General features: G+C 53.4%; 1 long non-coding RNA gene across 1 annotated transcript; it reads right to left on the reverse strand.

The window, feature by feature from the left end:
• Nucleotides 1-463: 463 nt before the first annotated feature.
• Nucleotides 464-12,595, reverse strand: LOC144929476 (uncharacterized). The gene is made up of 3 exons (XR_013634707.1): nucleotides 12,492-12,595; nucleotides 2,931-3,029; nucleotides 464-621 (listed from the first exon to the last, which is right to left on the reverse strand). It is a non-coding gene; the product is annotated as an uncharacterized LOC144929476 (long non-coding RNA).
• Nucleotides 12,596-13,408: the final 813 nt, after the last annotated feature.

Here is a 13,408-nt window from a genome sequence, read left to right on the forward strand (position 1 = left end):
AGCAAGGCAGGAGGAGGGAGGGAGGCAAGCTGAAGTGGGAGGGGTCAATGTGAAAGGATCCCCTCCTCCCCCGCCTCCTCAGCTGGCTGCTCCTTTCCCATCCCCACAACAGGAGCACTGGCTGGGTTCTCAGTCCCACTCCAGCAGCCAGCAGGCCAGGAGATGCTTGAGCCAGCCCTGCCCTAGACAGAAGCTGTCTCCCTATTTGGGGAGGGGGGCAGCGGAGAATGGGCAATCCCTGTGATCACACACAGGCAGTAGGGCCCTGGGCCCAGCCAGGGCTGGCGTTCAGCGGCTGGAAGTTCATTCACTCCGGCCTCCCAGCACGGGAGGGCTCACAGCTGCTCTTCACCCCATGGGGCAGAGCCCAGGTCCTGCTGCAGCAGCCATCCCTGTGCCCAGATTAGTGTCTGGCAACTCGAGAGTCTCTCACCGTTTCCTGATCACTGTCGATCCCAGCCAGGGAGGCACCCGGGGCAGAGCAGCGGCTTCGGCTGTCGGTCCAGCTCCCTTCCGTCTCTGAGAAATAGTAGCATTTCCCTCGGTATCCTTTCCAGCCGTCCGGGCACGAGGGGCTCGCAGGGGGGCACAGATCAGCTGATGAAAGCTGAGAGGTCAGCGCTGAGAATGAGACAGTCACATGGAGGGTAAGAATTGCAACGAGAATTGGGCATTTGACTGGTACAAAAATTGGTCAACTGACCAGTCAAATCTGTCAAAGAGTGGTCAGATATTTTAAAATACCAATTTATCAGAATTGGTTACCTCCCGCCAGGAAGAAAAAAGAGCAAGACGTCATTGTCTCCAGTAGGTTTAGCTTTCGATAGATATGGATCTACCTAATTTTTTAAAAAATGTACTTCACTGAGTTATTTTAGCTCAGAAAAAAAAGGCAAAACAATGAAACCAAGTTCTGGAAAACACCAGTGAGGCTCCAAGACGCAATCCGAAAGGCAGGCTGCCTCCTACCCCCAGGGCTCTCGCTGGAGCATTTGACTGCTGCCAAACAGGCAGTCAATTGACCGGCTTGCCAAGCCCATTGGGACCCCCAGCTGGGGCTGGTCCACTGCAATCAGATGCAGGGGGACGGAGACGTTTGTCACTGTAAATTTGCCTGGCAAGAAGGATTCCAGGGACACTCCCAGCCTGCGAGGGACTGACACAGCTCAGAGCATTTCACCCCAGGCACAAGATCAACAGCTGGACGTTCAACCTAGCAACAAACAGCAGGTGAACAACTGAGAAGAACGTGGGAACTTTCACTCAGGGACATGAAAGCCACAAGGGGGCGCCAGAAACCACAGCCATGGGAAGTGACCTGTTGCACTGTGGGCCAGGAATGATGGAACTTAATTCACCTCCTACCTGCAGACTTTTCTCTCCCCAAACACAGCAGCAAGAAAGGCACTTTCTGGAAGCCCTCACGGCTGTGTAACCCTTTCAGAGCCATGAAAGAGCAGCAGTGGGGTCACCCATAAGTGACACCAAAGAGGATTTGAAAGGCCTGTCTAGTTGAGAGGAGTTGGACTCAAACCCCTCCAGATGTTTTCGAGCACGTCACTTTTGTTTGCACCACAGTAACTCGGTAGCTGGTTTTCAAGCCTTCCCATGTGGCTGGCGCTCAGCGAGGAACAGACACTCTAAGTTGGGAAGAGTTAGGAAACGTGGCAGCGGTGATCAGAAAGCGAGCATGTGTTCACCTCACTCACAAGGCATGTCTGACCCTGTAGATTTCACTGTCCAGTGCACGGTAGCCCACACCCCTGCCCTACTGAACTGAGCAGAGAAGTCAGTGACTAACAGTTGATGGCACAGGCTGTCTCCACCATCCATCTCCAGCTCAGATGCCACATGTTCTGCAGAGCTCCCTGCACCTGCAGGTGTGTAACCAACCTTAAGCTCACAGATTCCCACCTTACACAGCGAGAACCAATGCTGCCCATTGCAACAGCCTGCCATTACAGCAGGGAGCTGGGATTCAGGGCGCATCTGTATCCGAGCAATCTGCACCAGTATAATCACAGTGACGCAGTGACATCAGGGCAAACACCTCCTGGAGATGCGCTGGAGCAGTGCGGCTCGCTCTGGTAACTTCCTGCAGCAAACTGCACCAAGGCAAGCTCCTTTGTGCACCAGTGCAGTGCGTCTGCTTTAGCGGTTTGCACCAATTCAACTACACGGACGTCATGACATCGGCACAGAGGATTCCTAATGCAGACGGACCTGGATTCAATCCCCTCTGCCAGCTGCTAAACCCTCCTGGGGCCCAGTGATCGGATCCCAGGACAATAGAGAAATCCCACCCCCGACATTCCCCAGCACGCCCTGCCCCTGACAACGGGGGGATACAACAGGGTTCATGTTCACCGGAAACAGACGCCCTCTGCATGAGCACACGCTGTCTGTGCAGCCCGGGGGAGTGAATGGTGCTAAGGGACACTTCATGGCCAAGCTCAGCGATTGGGGGGTTTCCACACTGCGCTGGTGGAGGGGTCTTGACTTAATTCTATGGCTCATTTCAATAACACGGCAGCACCTGCCGCCCGGCCACAGGCGTGACCTGAAGATCCAGGAAGGCCAAGCTGGTAACCTCAGAGTAACACAGGGAAGGCAAAGGGCTCAGGGTTGCACTGCATCCTGTCCCACTGGACACCCTGGTCAGGGACTGCTTCATGGCGCGTGGCAAAGGTGACTTGGGTCCAAAGTGCTCAGAGATGGGCTGGGGGGGCTAATGTCAGTCAGATCGTCCTGACACAGAGAGTGCCCAGGTGCAGGGGTCTGGGAGGAAGATCCCCCAGGAATCCTCTGCCCCAGGGGCAGAAGCCGGACAGGCCGGGAGGAGAGAGTGAGTGTGGCAGGTCACGGGGGAATGGGATGGGCGGAGATCATAGATGGAGGGGAAGGGAGCGGGGCGGAAGCTGGGAACTCACCTGCCAGAGCAATGATGGCAGCAATCAACGCAGACCATACAACTATCACTGCAACCACAACTCTACAGGTTGGACTTTTCTTGCAGTTCCAAGGAGGGTCTGAAACAGAAAGACCCGTCAGGCAGGGCTGGGAGGACACGTCTCACTGACAGCACCGGGGCTGGAGCTGCCCTGCAACATGCACCGTTCTTGTCTAGTTTTTGTAAAGCTCTCCAACACCACTTTCTACAAACCATTACCCTCTGATCCCACTGAGGGTTTCCAAAAGTTAGTGCCTGTCTCACCCACCGCAACCTGCAAGGTCTCGTGCCAGCAAAGGGAAGCTGCTCCCAGATCTGGAGCTGCATTCGCATGTCCTGAGGGCTGTCCTGCACCATGGTCACTACGGGCAGGTAGGTCATCAACCTCCATCTCTGTCCCAGCTGCAGGATGGCCTCTGGTTCCTGCTCCCTCAGGCACCTGGAGATACTGAAAAAGGGGTGGGGTTGGCAGAACAGGAGAACACCCCATGAGGTTAAGAAATGGCAGTGAGAGCCTTTTCCCTCCCTGGGAGATTATGGTGTCCCTCTGTGGGGACTCCCTTCCTGGCAGATGCTAGTGAGCTATTGAAAGAGCTCAGCCTGTTTAGATTATAAAAAAGATTGGGTGGTGACATCATTGAAGTGTTGAAGTGACTTCATGGAGAGAAAATATTGGGTATTAAAGGGCTCATTAATCTATCAGAGAAAAGCATAACAAGACCCAGTGGCTGGAAACTCAAAAGAGACCAATTCGTATTAGAAAGAGGGCACACATATTCAACAGTGAGGACGAATCACCAAAGGAAGAAACTAGAAAGGGAAGTGGTGGGAATTCCCCACCTCTTGATGTCTTCTAATGAAGACTAGATGCCTTTCTGGAACGTGTGTAGTCAAAAATTAGCTCCTATGCTCTACAGAAAGCATGTGATATGCAGGGGGTCAGATGACACGCTCTAATGGTCTCTTCTGTCCATAAAGTCTGCTAATTGATGAAAAATGAGCCTAGCATGGGGAGAAGCCTCTGATGTTTTACTGTGTTCGGCTTGAGCCCACAATGAACGCTCATTGAGAGGGGTGATCTAGGGGAAGCAGCTCAAACATCCAATGTGGCTGGACAGGGGCAGGACATCAGCACTGCAGGGGAGGGGTGGGTGTGGCAGTGACATCACAAGGGCCTTTGGCAGGACCTCAGCCTATTGGACAAAGGTGGTAGGGAGGCGATGACCTCACAGAGAGATCTTGACATCAGCCAGGCAGGACAGGGGTGCAGGACAGGGGCCACCTCGGAGATCCCTGTGGCTTTGCTTCAGCACGTCTCCTTCTCGAGGTCTCTCCTAGAGGACTGAGAGAGCATTCACTTTCACATTCGTGAGCGCAAGGAGGACCCTCTTCGGAGTTTTCTCCTTTTCTTTTAGTGGTTTTGCTCGAAAACAGACGTCCCTGTATAGAAGGTAAGAGCCTCGGAGAGGTTTGGAACCTGTTCAGTCTGATCCATCAGGTGTCGGCTGATTTTTAGGAATGGAAAACACTAGATTGCGGGGGCAGCATTTTATTTCCGACCTAAGACTTTGTCCCTTAGAATTACTGGGGACATTGGGGTTTCTCCTTTTTGTTTTCCCTTTTCCTGTCTCTCCCTCCTTTCTCGTCTTCTCTTGCATCTTTGTCCTTTTCCCCTGCTTTCCTTTCACCACCAGGACCTGTCTGTGCGTGTGGAGTTGGGGACGGAGGGAGGGAGGGCGGGTTGCACTCCAACTCTCATTGCGGGAGGCCCTCCCAAAGACATGTGGCTGGAATAGTGCTCTAAGAGTGACTCCCTCCGGTGGTGACCCGGGACATCTGGTGAGAACTCTCAGCTTTCTGCTTCTCAGAGTCTCAATGCTGATTGGGGGAGTTTGGGGCTATTGTGAGGGAGGAGGCTCAGGTCCTTGTGACCCTCTTTTAAGACCAAGGAAATAGGGCGTAACCAAACATGTATTTGATTGCACTTGCCGCTTTTCTCCATTCATTGTCTTGGAGTAATTCACGATTCTCTCTCTAATGGGCTAGTTCTTCTAAAATACTTACTAAAGAATTAGGTTTTAATAAAGCCAAATGCAACCCCATACCTCCAGTAACAAAGGAGTCAGGCGGCACCCTACAGAATTGGGGACAATCCGCTGGAAAGCAGTGACCCTGAAAAGGATTTTGGGGTCATAGTGGACAAGCTGTTCAACATGAGCTGTCAATGTGAAACTGTGTTAAAAAAGGTTAAAGCCATTCTTGGCTGGATAGAGTAGTGAGGATGGAAAGGGAAGTGAAAGAGCATTGGTGAGACTGATGTTGGAATGTTGAATCCAGTTCTTGTGTCCACATTTTGAATATTATGTTAAAACAATTGGAGAGGGTGCAGAAAAGATTCATAACTGAGTGATGGGGATGATGCCCTATTATGAGACATTGAAAAAGCTCAATCTGCTTAGTATATACAAGAGAAGAATGAGAAGTGAGTTGCTTGACTTCATGGAGAGAAAATGTTGAGTATAAAAGGGCTCTTTTATGTCTCAGAGAAAGGCATGACAAAACCCCATGGATGGAAGCAGAAATCAGAAAAAGGATAATGACAATAAGACCCAGATTTGTAAGAGGGTGGTGTTAGGGGGCTTATTCCTTCACCCACTTACTTCCCTGGTCCTTCTCACATGAACAGAGAGCAACAATACCCGAAGTCCAAAGGTGCAAACAATTTGATGTTTATTGGGGTGAACTTCCAGCAAGCATGATTCCAGTTTCCTTCCTTAGTATCCTCCTTCCCAGCTCTGACACCACAGAGCCTTACACCTATGTCCCTGTTCCGATTCCTGCCCTTAGCCAAGCATGATTCCAACTTCCTTACTCCCATTCCCTGTTCCCATTTCCCCCTTTAGCAAAACATGATTCCAATTTTCTTACCCCCATTCCCTGTTCCCATCTCCCCCTTTAGCAAAACATGATTCCAATTTTCTTACCCCCATTCCCTGTTCCCATCTCACACACCCACATGCCCACCCCCACCCACCCCCCATTGACTACAGATTATATAGTAAAACTTGAGTTCTGCTTAGCTATACCTTAACCAATCATTTTCCTGAAATTTAACTAACCAATCCTAACATATTGTAACATGATTATGTAACCAATTATATCCCACCACCTCAATTAGTTTACACCTAGCAAAATTAATTATACAGCAGACAGGAACAATCACAGAACCAGACAGAGATTATACAGACAAACAACAGCAAAGTGGGAACTATAATGACAAAACAATACAGAAGTGAGGATTTCACATCCCAGCTATTGATAAGTGAGTTCTTGCCAGACAGGATGCTATCAAACTAAGTTTCCTTTCACATTTTCTAGGCACTTCCCTTTCTCTGGAGGTGATAGGAATACAATCCTGTCCTGATAGTGCCTAACAGCCCAATAGCACCTTATTTCAATGTGACTAGTTTGGAATGTGAGGATGTGACCGTTCGCTTCCCAGTTTATGGCTGCCTCTGCTGCTTAGCCAAAGGCCTTAGCCTAAGAACAGGGCCTCAGACTGTCACAGTAAGAGAAGGCCCTTACACCAGCAGACAGTGATTTTGATTCTTTCTTTTATACCTCTATCACTAGCCAAGTGATAAGAATACACCTAAATTCTTAGAGTATAGGCCTTTGCAGACAGGCCTGAATATCTATATCCTAACAGGTGGTTTGTCATTGGCACAAAGTACCAAGAGAAATGATGGCTTCTCCATCTCTTGATCTCTTCGAATAAAGACTAGATGCCTTTCTGGAAAATGTTTGAGTAAAAGAAAAGCCCAGCTCTTCTGACATACAGGAGGCCTTAGGATACGCAGGGGATCAGATTAAATGCTCGAATGGTTCCTTCTGGCCATAAAGTCAACTAACTTGTGAAAACCTAATTGCGGCCTGGGGAAGAACTTCTGTGTTCTACTATGTAGTCGGTGTCACCCCACAAGGAAGTGACATTGAGTGGGGTGATCCAGGGGAAGCGGCTGAAACATCCAATGTAGCTGGACAGGGGCAGGACATCAGCACTGCAGGGGAGTGGTGGGTGTGGCAGTGACATCACAAGAGCCTTTGGCAGGACCTCAGCCTATTGGACAAAGGTGGTGGGGAGGCGATGACCTCACAGAGAGAACTTGACATCAGCCAGGCAGGACAGGGGTGCAGGACAGGGGCAAGCTCGGAGATCCCTGTGGCTTTGCTTCAGCACGTCTCCTTCTCGAGGTCTCTCCTGGAGGACTGAGAGAGCATTCACTTGCACGTACGTGAGCGCAAGGAGGACCCTCTTTGGAGTTTTCTCCTTTTCTTTTAGTGGATTTGCTCGAAAACAGACGTCCCTGTATAGAAGGTAAGAGCCTCGGAGAGGTTTGGAACCTGTTCAGTCTGATCCATCAGGTGCTGGCTGATTTTTAGGAAAGGAAAACATTAGATTGTGGGGGCAGTATTTTATTTCCGACCTAGGATTTTGTCCCTTAGAATTACTGGGGACATTGGGGTTTCTCCTTTTTGTTTTCCCTTTTCCTCTGTCCCTCCTACCTTTCTCTTCTTGCTTCCTTTGTCCTTTTCCTCTGCTCTCCTCCCACCACCAGGAGCTCTGTGTGTGGAGCGGGGTCCGGGGGGGTTGTGGGAGGCCCTCACAGAGAGGTGAGACTGGACTAGTGCTCCGAGAGTGATCCCCTCGGTGGTGACCGGGGCCATTCTTTGGGCTATTTAATGAGAACCCTTAGCCTCCCACCCCTCAAAGTCTCAACCTTGATTGGCTGAGGAGGGGGCTATTGACAGGGAGGAAACTCTGGTCTTTGTTGTTCTCTTTTATGACCAAGCAAATAAGTCACAATCAGTTATACGTTTGACCAATGTGGATGCTGCTCTCCATTCATTGTCTCGGAGCAGTTCATGATCCTCTCGAACATTCCAGTTCTTCTGAAATAATTGCTGAATAATTACTATGAACAATTGTTGGTCTGTAGCTCATTTGAGAGCAATTCTGCTACTGACTGGCTGCATCAGCTAAGACAAGTCCCTGCTCCTTTCTCAGCCTTCGTTTCTCCTTCTGTCAAGAATGAATAACAATCCTCTCCCACTTACCTCACCATGGGTGGATGCTGGGGATCCACTGAACAGTGTCACTCGGAGCAGTGCAGACTGGGGGGTGTCCTATCACACTGAGCCATATCAGATTATAACCTAATATTCAATTTGATTTGTATTTTATTGTTTTGGAATTGTGAAAAGCAGCAACTACTTAGCTCAGAGTGAAGCATCTCATCCAATTTTCTAGAGCATAGTGTCTCCCCTTTGTGTATGATGAGACAGTTGAATGCACTGTGACGGACAGGAGATGCTCTTGTTTTGCAAACAGATATTTTTGCAAAGAATTTTCATCCTACTTGTTATGATTTCAAGAAACAAAGTGGTTTCCTTTGAATGGATTTTCTGACAGAAAAAGGTTTCCATGAAAATGTTCACCCCTTATTTCCTGGGCCTTATCCCTGCCTCTGGGGGGTTGTTGTCTGTTAGTTAGAACAGGAATCAGGACAGTTGTCTTCTCTTTCTGGCTCCGTCACCGCTTCGCTGTGTGACACCTTGGGTAGGTCCAATGGGAACAGGGTCAATTCTCTAACTCCAGGCAGCAGGAAGCCTGGGTGAGATAAGGGATGTTAAGGCCATCTGCGAAGGAGAAAGGGATGTTTCCAGGTGTTGAATGTCAAGAACTCTAAACTTTGCTAAAATGGATAGTCTCGAGAAACAAGAACTAGTTGGGGCCAAACTTTAACCATTGTCTTTTATAAAGCCCATTCAGGAATGTGAGTCCCAGAGAGCCATAGAGAGGGGGAGCAACTTGCCCAAAGTCCCACAGATCAAGAGGCAGCAATGGAAGCAGGAGTGACACTCTCTCTCAAAGGCAGGGGGACCAGACATTAGGGCCTGGTTGCAATTGCCAGCTGTGGGAGGGAGTGTGCGGCAGTGGTCAGTGAAGGGGTCCATCCATGGCTCTGACACTCGGTGTGACCCTGTGGTCGCAGCTGAGGCCCGTTTGCCGTCAGTAGGGTTGGGGTCCCATGGCTACAGCCCAGTGGGTTTGGGAGGCTCCAGGAAGGTGAGTAAAGTGCTGGGATGTCAGGATCCCGGAGGCGCTGTCACCTCCGCCCTAGGGCCGTGTTCTGCACCCCCTGCTGCTGGCTGAGTTTCTCCGTCCCTTGGCAATCAGACAGACTCTTGTTTTCACAGCCAGTCGATCGCCCTCGTGTCATCACCCTGCCTGCTGGCTGGGCAGGGTAACTCCTGAGGTCACCACCCTCTCCAGCCTGCCTTGGGCTTGGAGAGTGAGGAGGAGGGTGAGGGACGTCTGCTGACCCTGAACATCCGCCATCCATTGTACCATCACTGAGAGCACGTGAGTGGCATTCGGGTTCCTCGGTGTGTTCCCCTCTCTGTCTGGGGGAGAGACTATCTCCAAAGGGGGATTTCATTTGCAAACAGCCCCCAAGAGCCCCTCACTCTTAGGCCAGGCAGGGGCTTCTCCAGAGCCGTCTCCAGTGTGTTTGGAAAGGTTCCAGCAATGGGGCTTCCCAGCCCTTCCCCTCCCAGCCCTTCCCTCCCAACCCTTCCCCAGGCTGAGAGTCTCTGAGGTGAACCAGACCCTGTGAGCTGCTGAGCCTGGAAATCAATGGGGAATGAGGAGGGCTCTGTGCTTCCTGTGCCGAGGGCCTTTGTGACTTTGATGTGAGGAATGATTTCCCAGGAGAAGTCCGGACTCCTGGCTTCTGTTCCTTCTCTAGCCTGGGTGGGAGAGTGGCCTGGGACGACAGGAGGGGACTGCTTCTCCAGAGTAACCGATGGTCTTTGGGACTGACCTCATTGCTGGAAAAGGATGAGACTTCCTGGCTATTGCAGCAGCAGGGATTACGAGGGGGAACGTTGGGAGCGGATCATGCAATGAACTCCTGCCCGTGTGTGTAGATGGCACTCCCTGCACTCCTGTGCGGGCAGAGGGGGCGGCTGTGGCTGGAGCAGGGAGGAGGAGGGACGGAAAAGGCCCAGGAGTGAAAGGCTGCCTTGAGCCCAGTCTCACCCCTGCTCCCCGCTCGGTTCCAGGATGGCCAGGCTCCTGCGGATGTTGCGGAGGAAGGCTCTGCAGGTGGCCCCAGAGCCTGAGGGAAGCAGCTGCCGTCTTCCCAAGGGGCAGAGCAACCCCTGCATCCCTGCTGGCGGGGAAGCAGCTCCCGTCCAGGCCAGACGGCGGAAGTGCCCGGCCTTCTGGAAAAGGACCCCGGCTCCCGGCGCAGGCGCCGAGCTGGGAGAGGCCCCGACTAGGCCCCAATGGAGCTGGCCCAGGCTGTGGTTTTGCAGACAGGACCCAGCCCAGGAGGGGCGCCGGGCAGGGTGGCTCTGGGGCTTGTTGTGTGGGCAGCAGCGGCCCCAGGAGCCCAGACCTCGTTCCCATCAGGAGGCATCGCCCTGCCCGGTCTCTGAGGACCTTCCAGCCCCTGCAGGCCAGGAGGGGGAAGGTCCCTGTCCCAGCACGGGCAGCTCAGCATGGGACAGTGGCAGCACCTGGGCATCTGGCAGCAGCCAGGCCGATGGAGGCCACTGCTTTGTTCCAGGTGAGGAGCCGGGCTGGGCTCCGGGAGGGCTGAGGACGGGATGTGAACACCCTGGGCCCAGATGCTCTCCCAGGGATACGGGGGGCGGGTCTCAGCCCAGGTGTCTGGCCTGAGCCCCGCGAACCCCACGGACAGCAGCAGCCATCACACAGCTGCCCCTTCCGCACGGGGACCTGGGGGTGGGGGCATGAAGAGCTGCTGCCACTTTGGTCCTTGCTGCTCCAGGGCCGGGGGAATCGGCACCTCCCCTGGAGTCCTGGCCAGTGGAGGGGGGTTTCTTCTCTGGGCTTCTGCAGCTGTTGGGGGCTGAAGGCATCCCTGAGAGGGAGGTTTGGGGCCCCATCTGCCCTGGGTGCCTGAGGTGGGAAGGGGGGTCTTGAATCCTGCTCTGCCCACCACGCCCCTGTCCTTCCCTCCCTGGTGCAGGGACCCCCCTGGATTCGGAGCAGGAGGAAGGGGTGGACGTGGCCAAAGATGAAGCTGCTCTCAAGGTCATCCGAGAGCAGCTCCAGTGCAGAGATAAGGTACAAATGTTCCCCACTGGGCTGGAACCAAGATTGCCCTGCCCCTTCCCAGCATCCCCACCCCCTGCCGAGGGTCTTGTGCCTCCTGATCCACCACCCCCAATGGGACCCTTTTACATCCATGATGTGGGACCCCCAAGATGGGGGTGTCCCACAACAGCCAAAGTCATCTCCCCCCACAGGCACTGTCCCAGTTCCTGATCCTGCTTGTGTAGGAGTGGTGGGGGATTTGGACAATAGGCGGGTCCCCACAATCCCCCATTGAGGCCTGAGCCCTGGAGCTGGTGTGGGTGGGGCAGGAAGGTCCCTCATTAACAGGTTGTCTCTCGCTATACCCCACTCCCGGTGGGTACAGGATGAGGGGCAGCAGCTCCTGTTCCTTCAGGCCATCTACCCCGCATGTCTGGCTGCACGGGAGAGAGGGGAGGACACGCTGGAGCCGCGCTGCTGCAAGGCGGCTGTGGTGAAGAGGATCGTGGTGAGTGAGACACGCCATACGGCAGCTGGAGGGAGGGGGAGAATTGTGGGGCTGGGGGGCAGCTGAGAGTGGGGGACAAGGAATCTCATGGTCCCAGCTCAGTCGTCGGGATGGGGCTGAATGGGGGCAGTTTTGACAGGGAGGAGGAGAGAAGGGGATTGGGAGTGAGCTGGGCAGGAATCCGAGAAGGGGGACAAGTCGGATGGGCAGGAAGGAATTGGAGGAGCGGGAGGTGGTGGGGGATCCTGCTGGCCATGTGGGGCACTGGCTGTGTCATCTCCTCACTGGGAGGCGTCAGTCGGGCCTGAATCTCACACGCTCCTTTGTCTCTTTCACGTCTCACAGGAGCTCATCGAGGAGCTTCCCGATGACTCGTCACCCAGCGCCGTCCTCGCCCACTCCCTGGCTGCAGTGGGCTACCTCTGGTACTGAGACAGCCCCACCCCCCCACCCTGCCGGCTCCCCTCACCCCAGTGCTGCTCAGGCCCAAGGCTGGGAGTCACCGTCACTGTCCCTCCCAAGTCACCTCCCAAGAGTGGCGCCTCTGGCAGAGATGGTGGGGTGGGGAGGGTCACTCTCTCCTGGCGGGGCTCTTCTTTTCACTCCCATAACATGACAGGGGCCTTGGGAAGGGGCTCACTCCCGGGCTCCGATACAGGAGGGGCAGCAGGCTCCAGGGAACAGCAGCTATTCCTGTCCTGCCACTGTCTGTCTGGGACACCTTGGCCTTGTCATTCCCTAGCGAAGTGCCTCGGTTTCCATTCTCGCCAGCCTGTGCCTCTATCCCTGTGGCTTGGTGTCTGTGTTGGCGACAGTCCCACCCAGTACTGCACAGTCTAATACAGCTCCTCTCTCTTGCCAGCACCATGAAACCTGCCCTGGAGCCAGCCCTAGAGACCCACCTCTTGCGAGCTGCCCTTCACTCCGTCTTCACCCTGGGCACGGAGAAGGACTCCACCGCCATCCAGGTACCTCCTCCTCCATCCTCCTCCTCTTCCAGAGTAGTCCTTGGTCCCTACTCCCTTGATTCGCTGGAGCTCCAGATTTAAGGGTGGGGTAGTGGAGATGGAACAAGCTGCAGGCTTGGATCCTTCCCTCCAGCAGGGAAGAGATTACCCCTCCCTGGGGGATTTTTCTTTCTTTCTTTCTTTCTTTCTTTCTTTCTTTCTTTCTTTCTTTCTTTCTTTCTTTCTTTCTTTCTTTCTTTCTTTCTTTCCTAAGCCGTGTTTGGCCCAGAAGCCCAGGTTCCATCCATAGCAACTTGGCTGTTTCCTACTCTTCTGCCTACAAGGCCCTCTGCAGAGACCTGCTAAGCTCATGGATTAAAGGTCCAGGGGTCATCAATTCTTGCAAATTGCCTGCAGTGGGATGTGAAGGAGAGAGGCCAGGAGATGTGTTTGGGAGTCTCCCCAGTGCTTCCCAGAGACCCCTCTTCCCATCCTGTGGCAGGTGTAGGCCCAGGTTCCCTAACTCTGACCCATGCTTTGCAGACTCTGCAGAAAGTCATCGCAGAGGTCCTGGATGCCATGCTGGGGAACCTGCTGGCAGAGTCCCCAGACACAGACAGGCTCCACTTCATCTTGGAGGTGAGCCCCATTTCACCGTAACTCTTTGGGGGACTGGTAAGGAGAGACTGGAAGATCCATTTTCTACTCTGTCCTCCTAGCTGGGTCCCCAGTGGGCCGTCCTTGGTTGGTGGGTCAGTGCAATGTAGTGTCAGGTCCTTCCTTCTTGAGGAACAGAGGAAGGAGCTGGGACTCCAAGCCAGAGCTCTGCCTGGTTCTGCTGAGCACTAAGCACAGGGCTCCTGGCTGTCTTG

Source organism: Lepidochelys kempii, chromosome 14, assembly GCF_965140285.1.
Source record: "Lepidochelys kempii isolate rLepKem1 chromosome 14, rLepKem1.hap1, whole genome shotgun sequence".
NCBI classification, from domain to species: Eukaryota; Metazoa; Chordata; order Testudines; family Cheloniidae; genus Lepidochelys; species Lepidochelys kempii.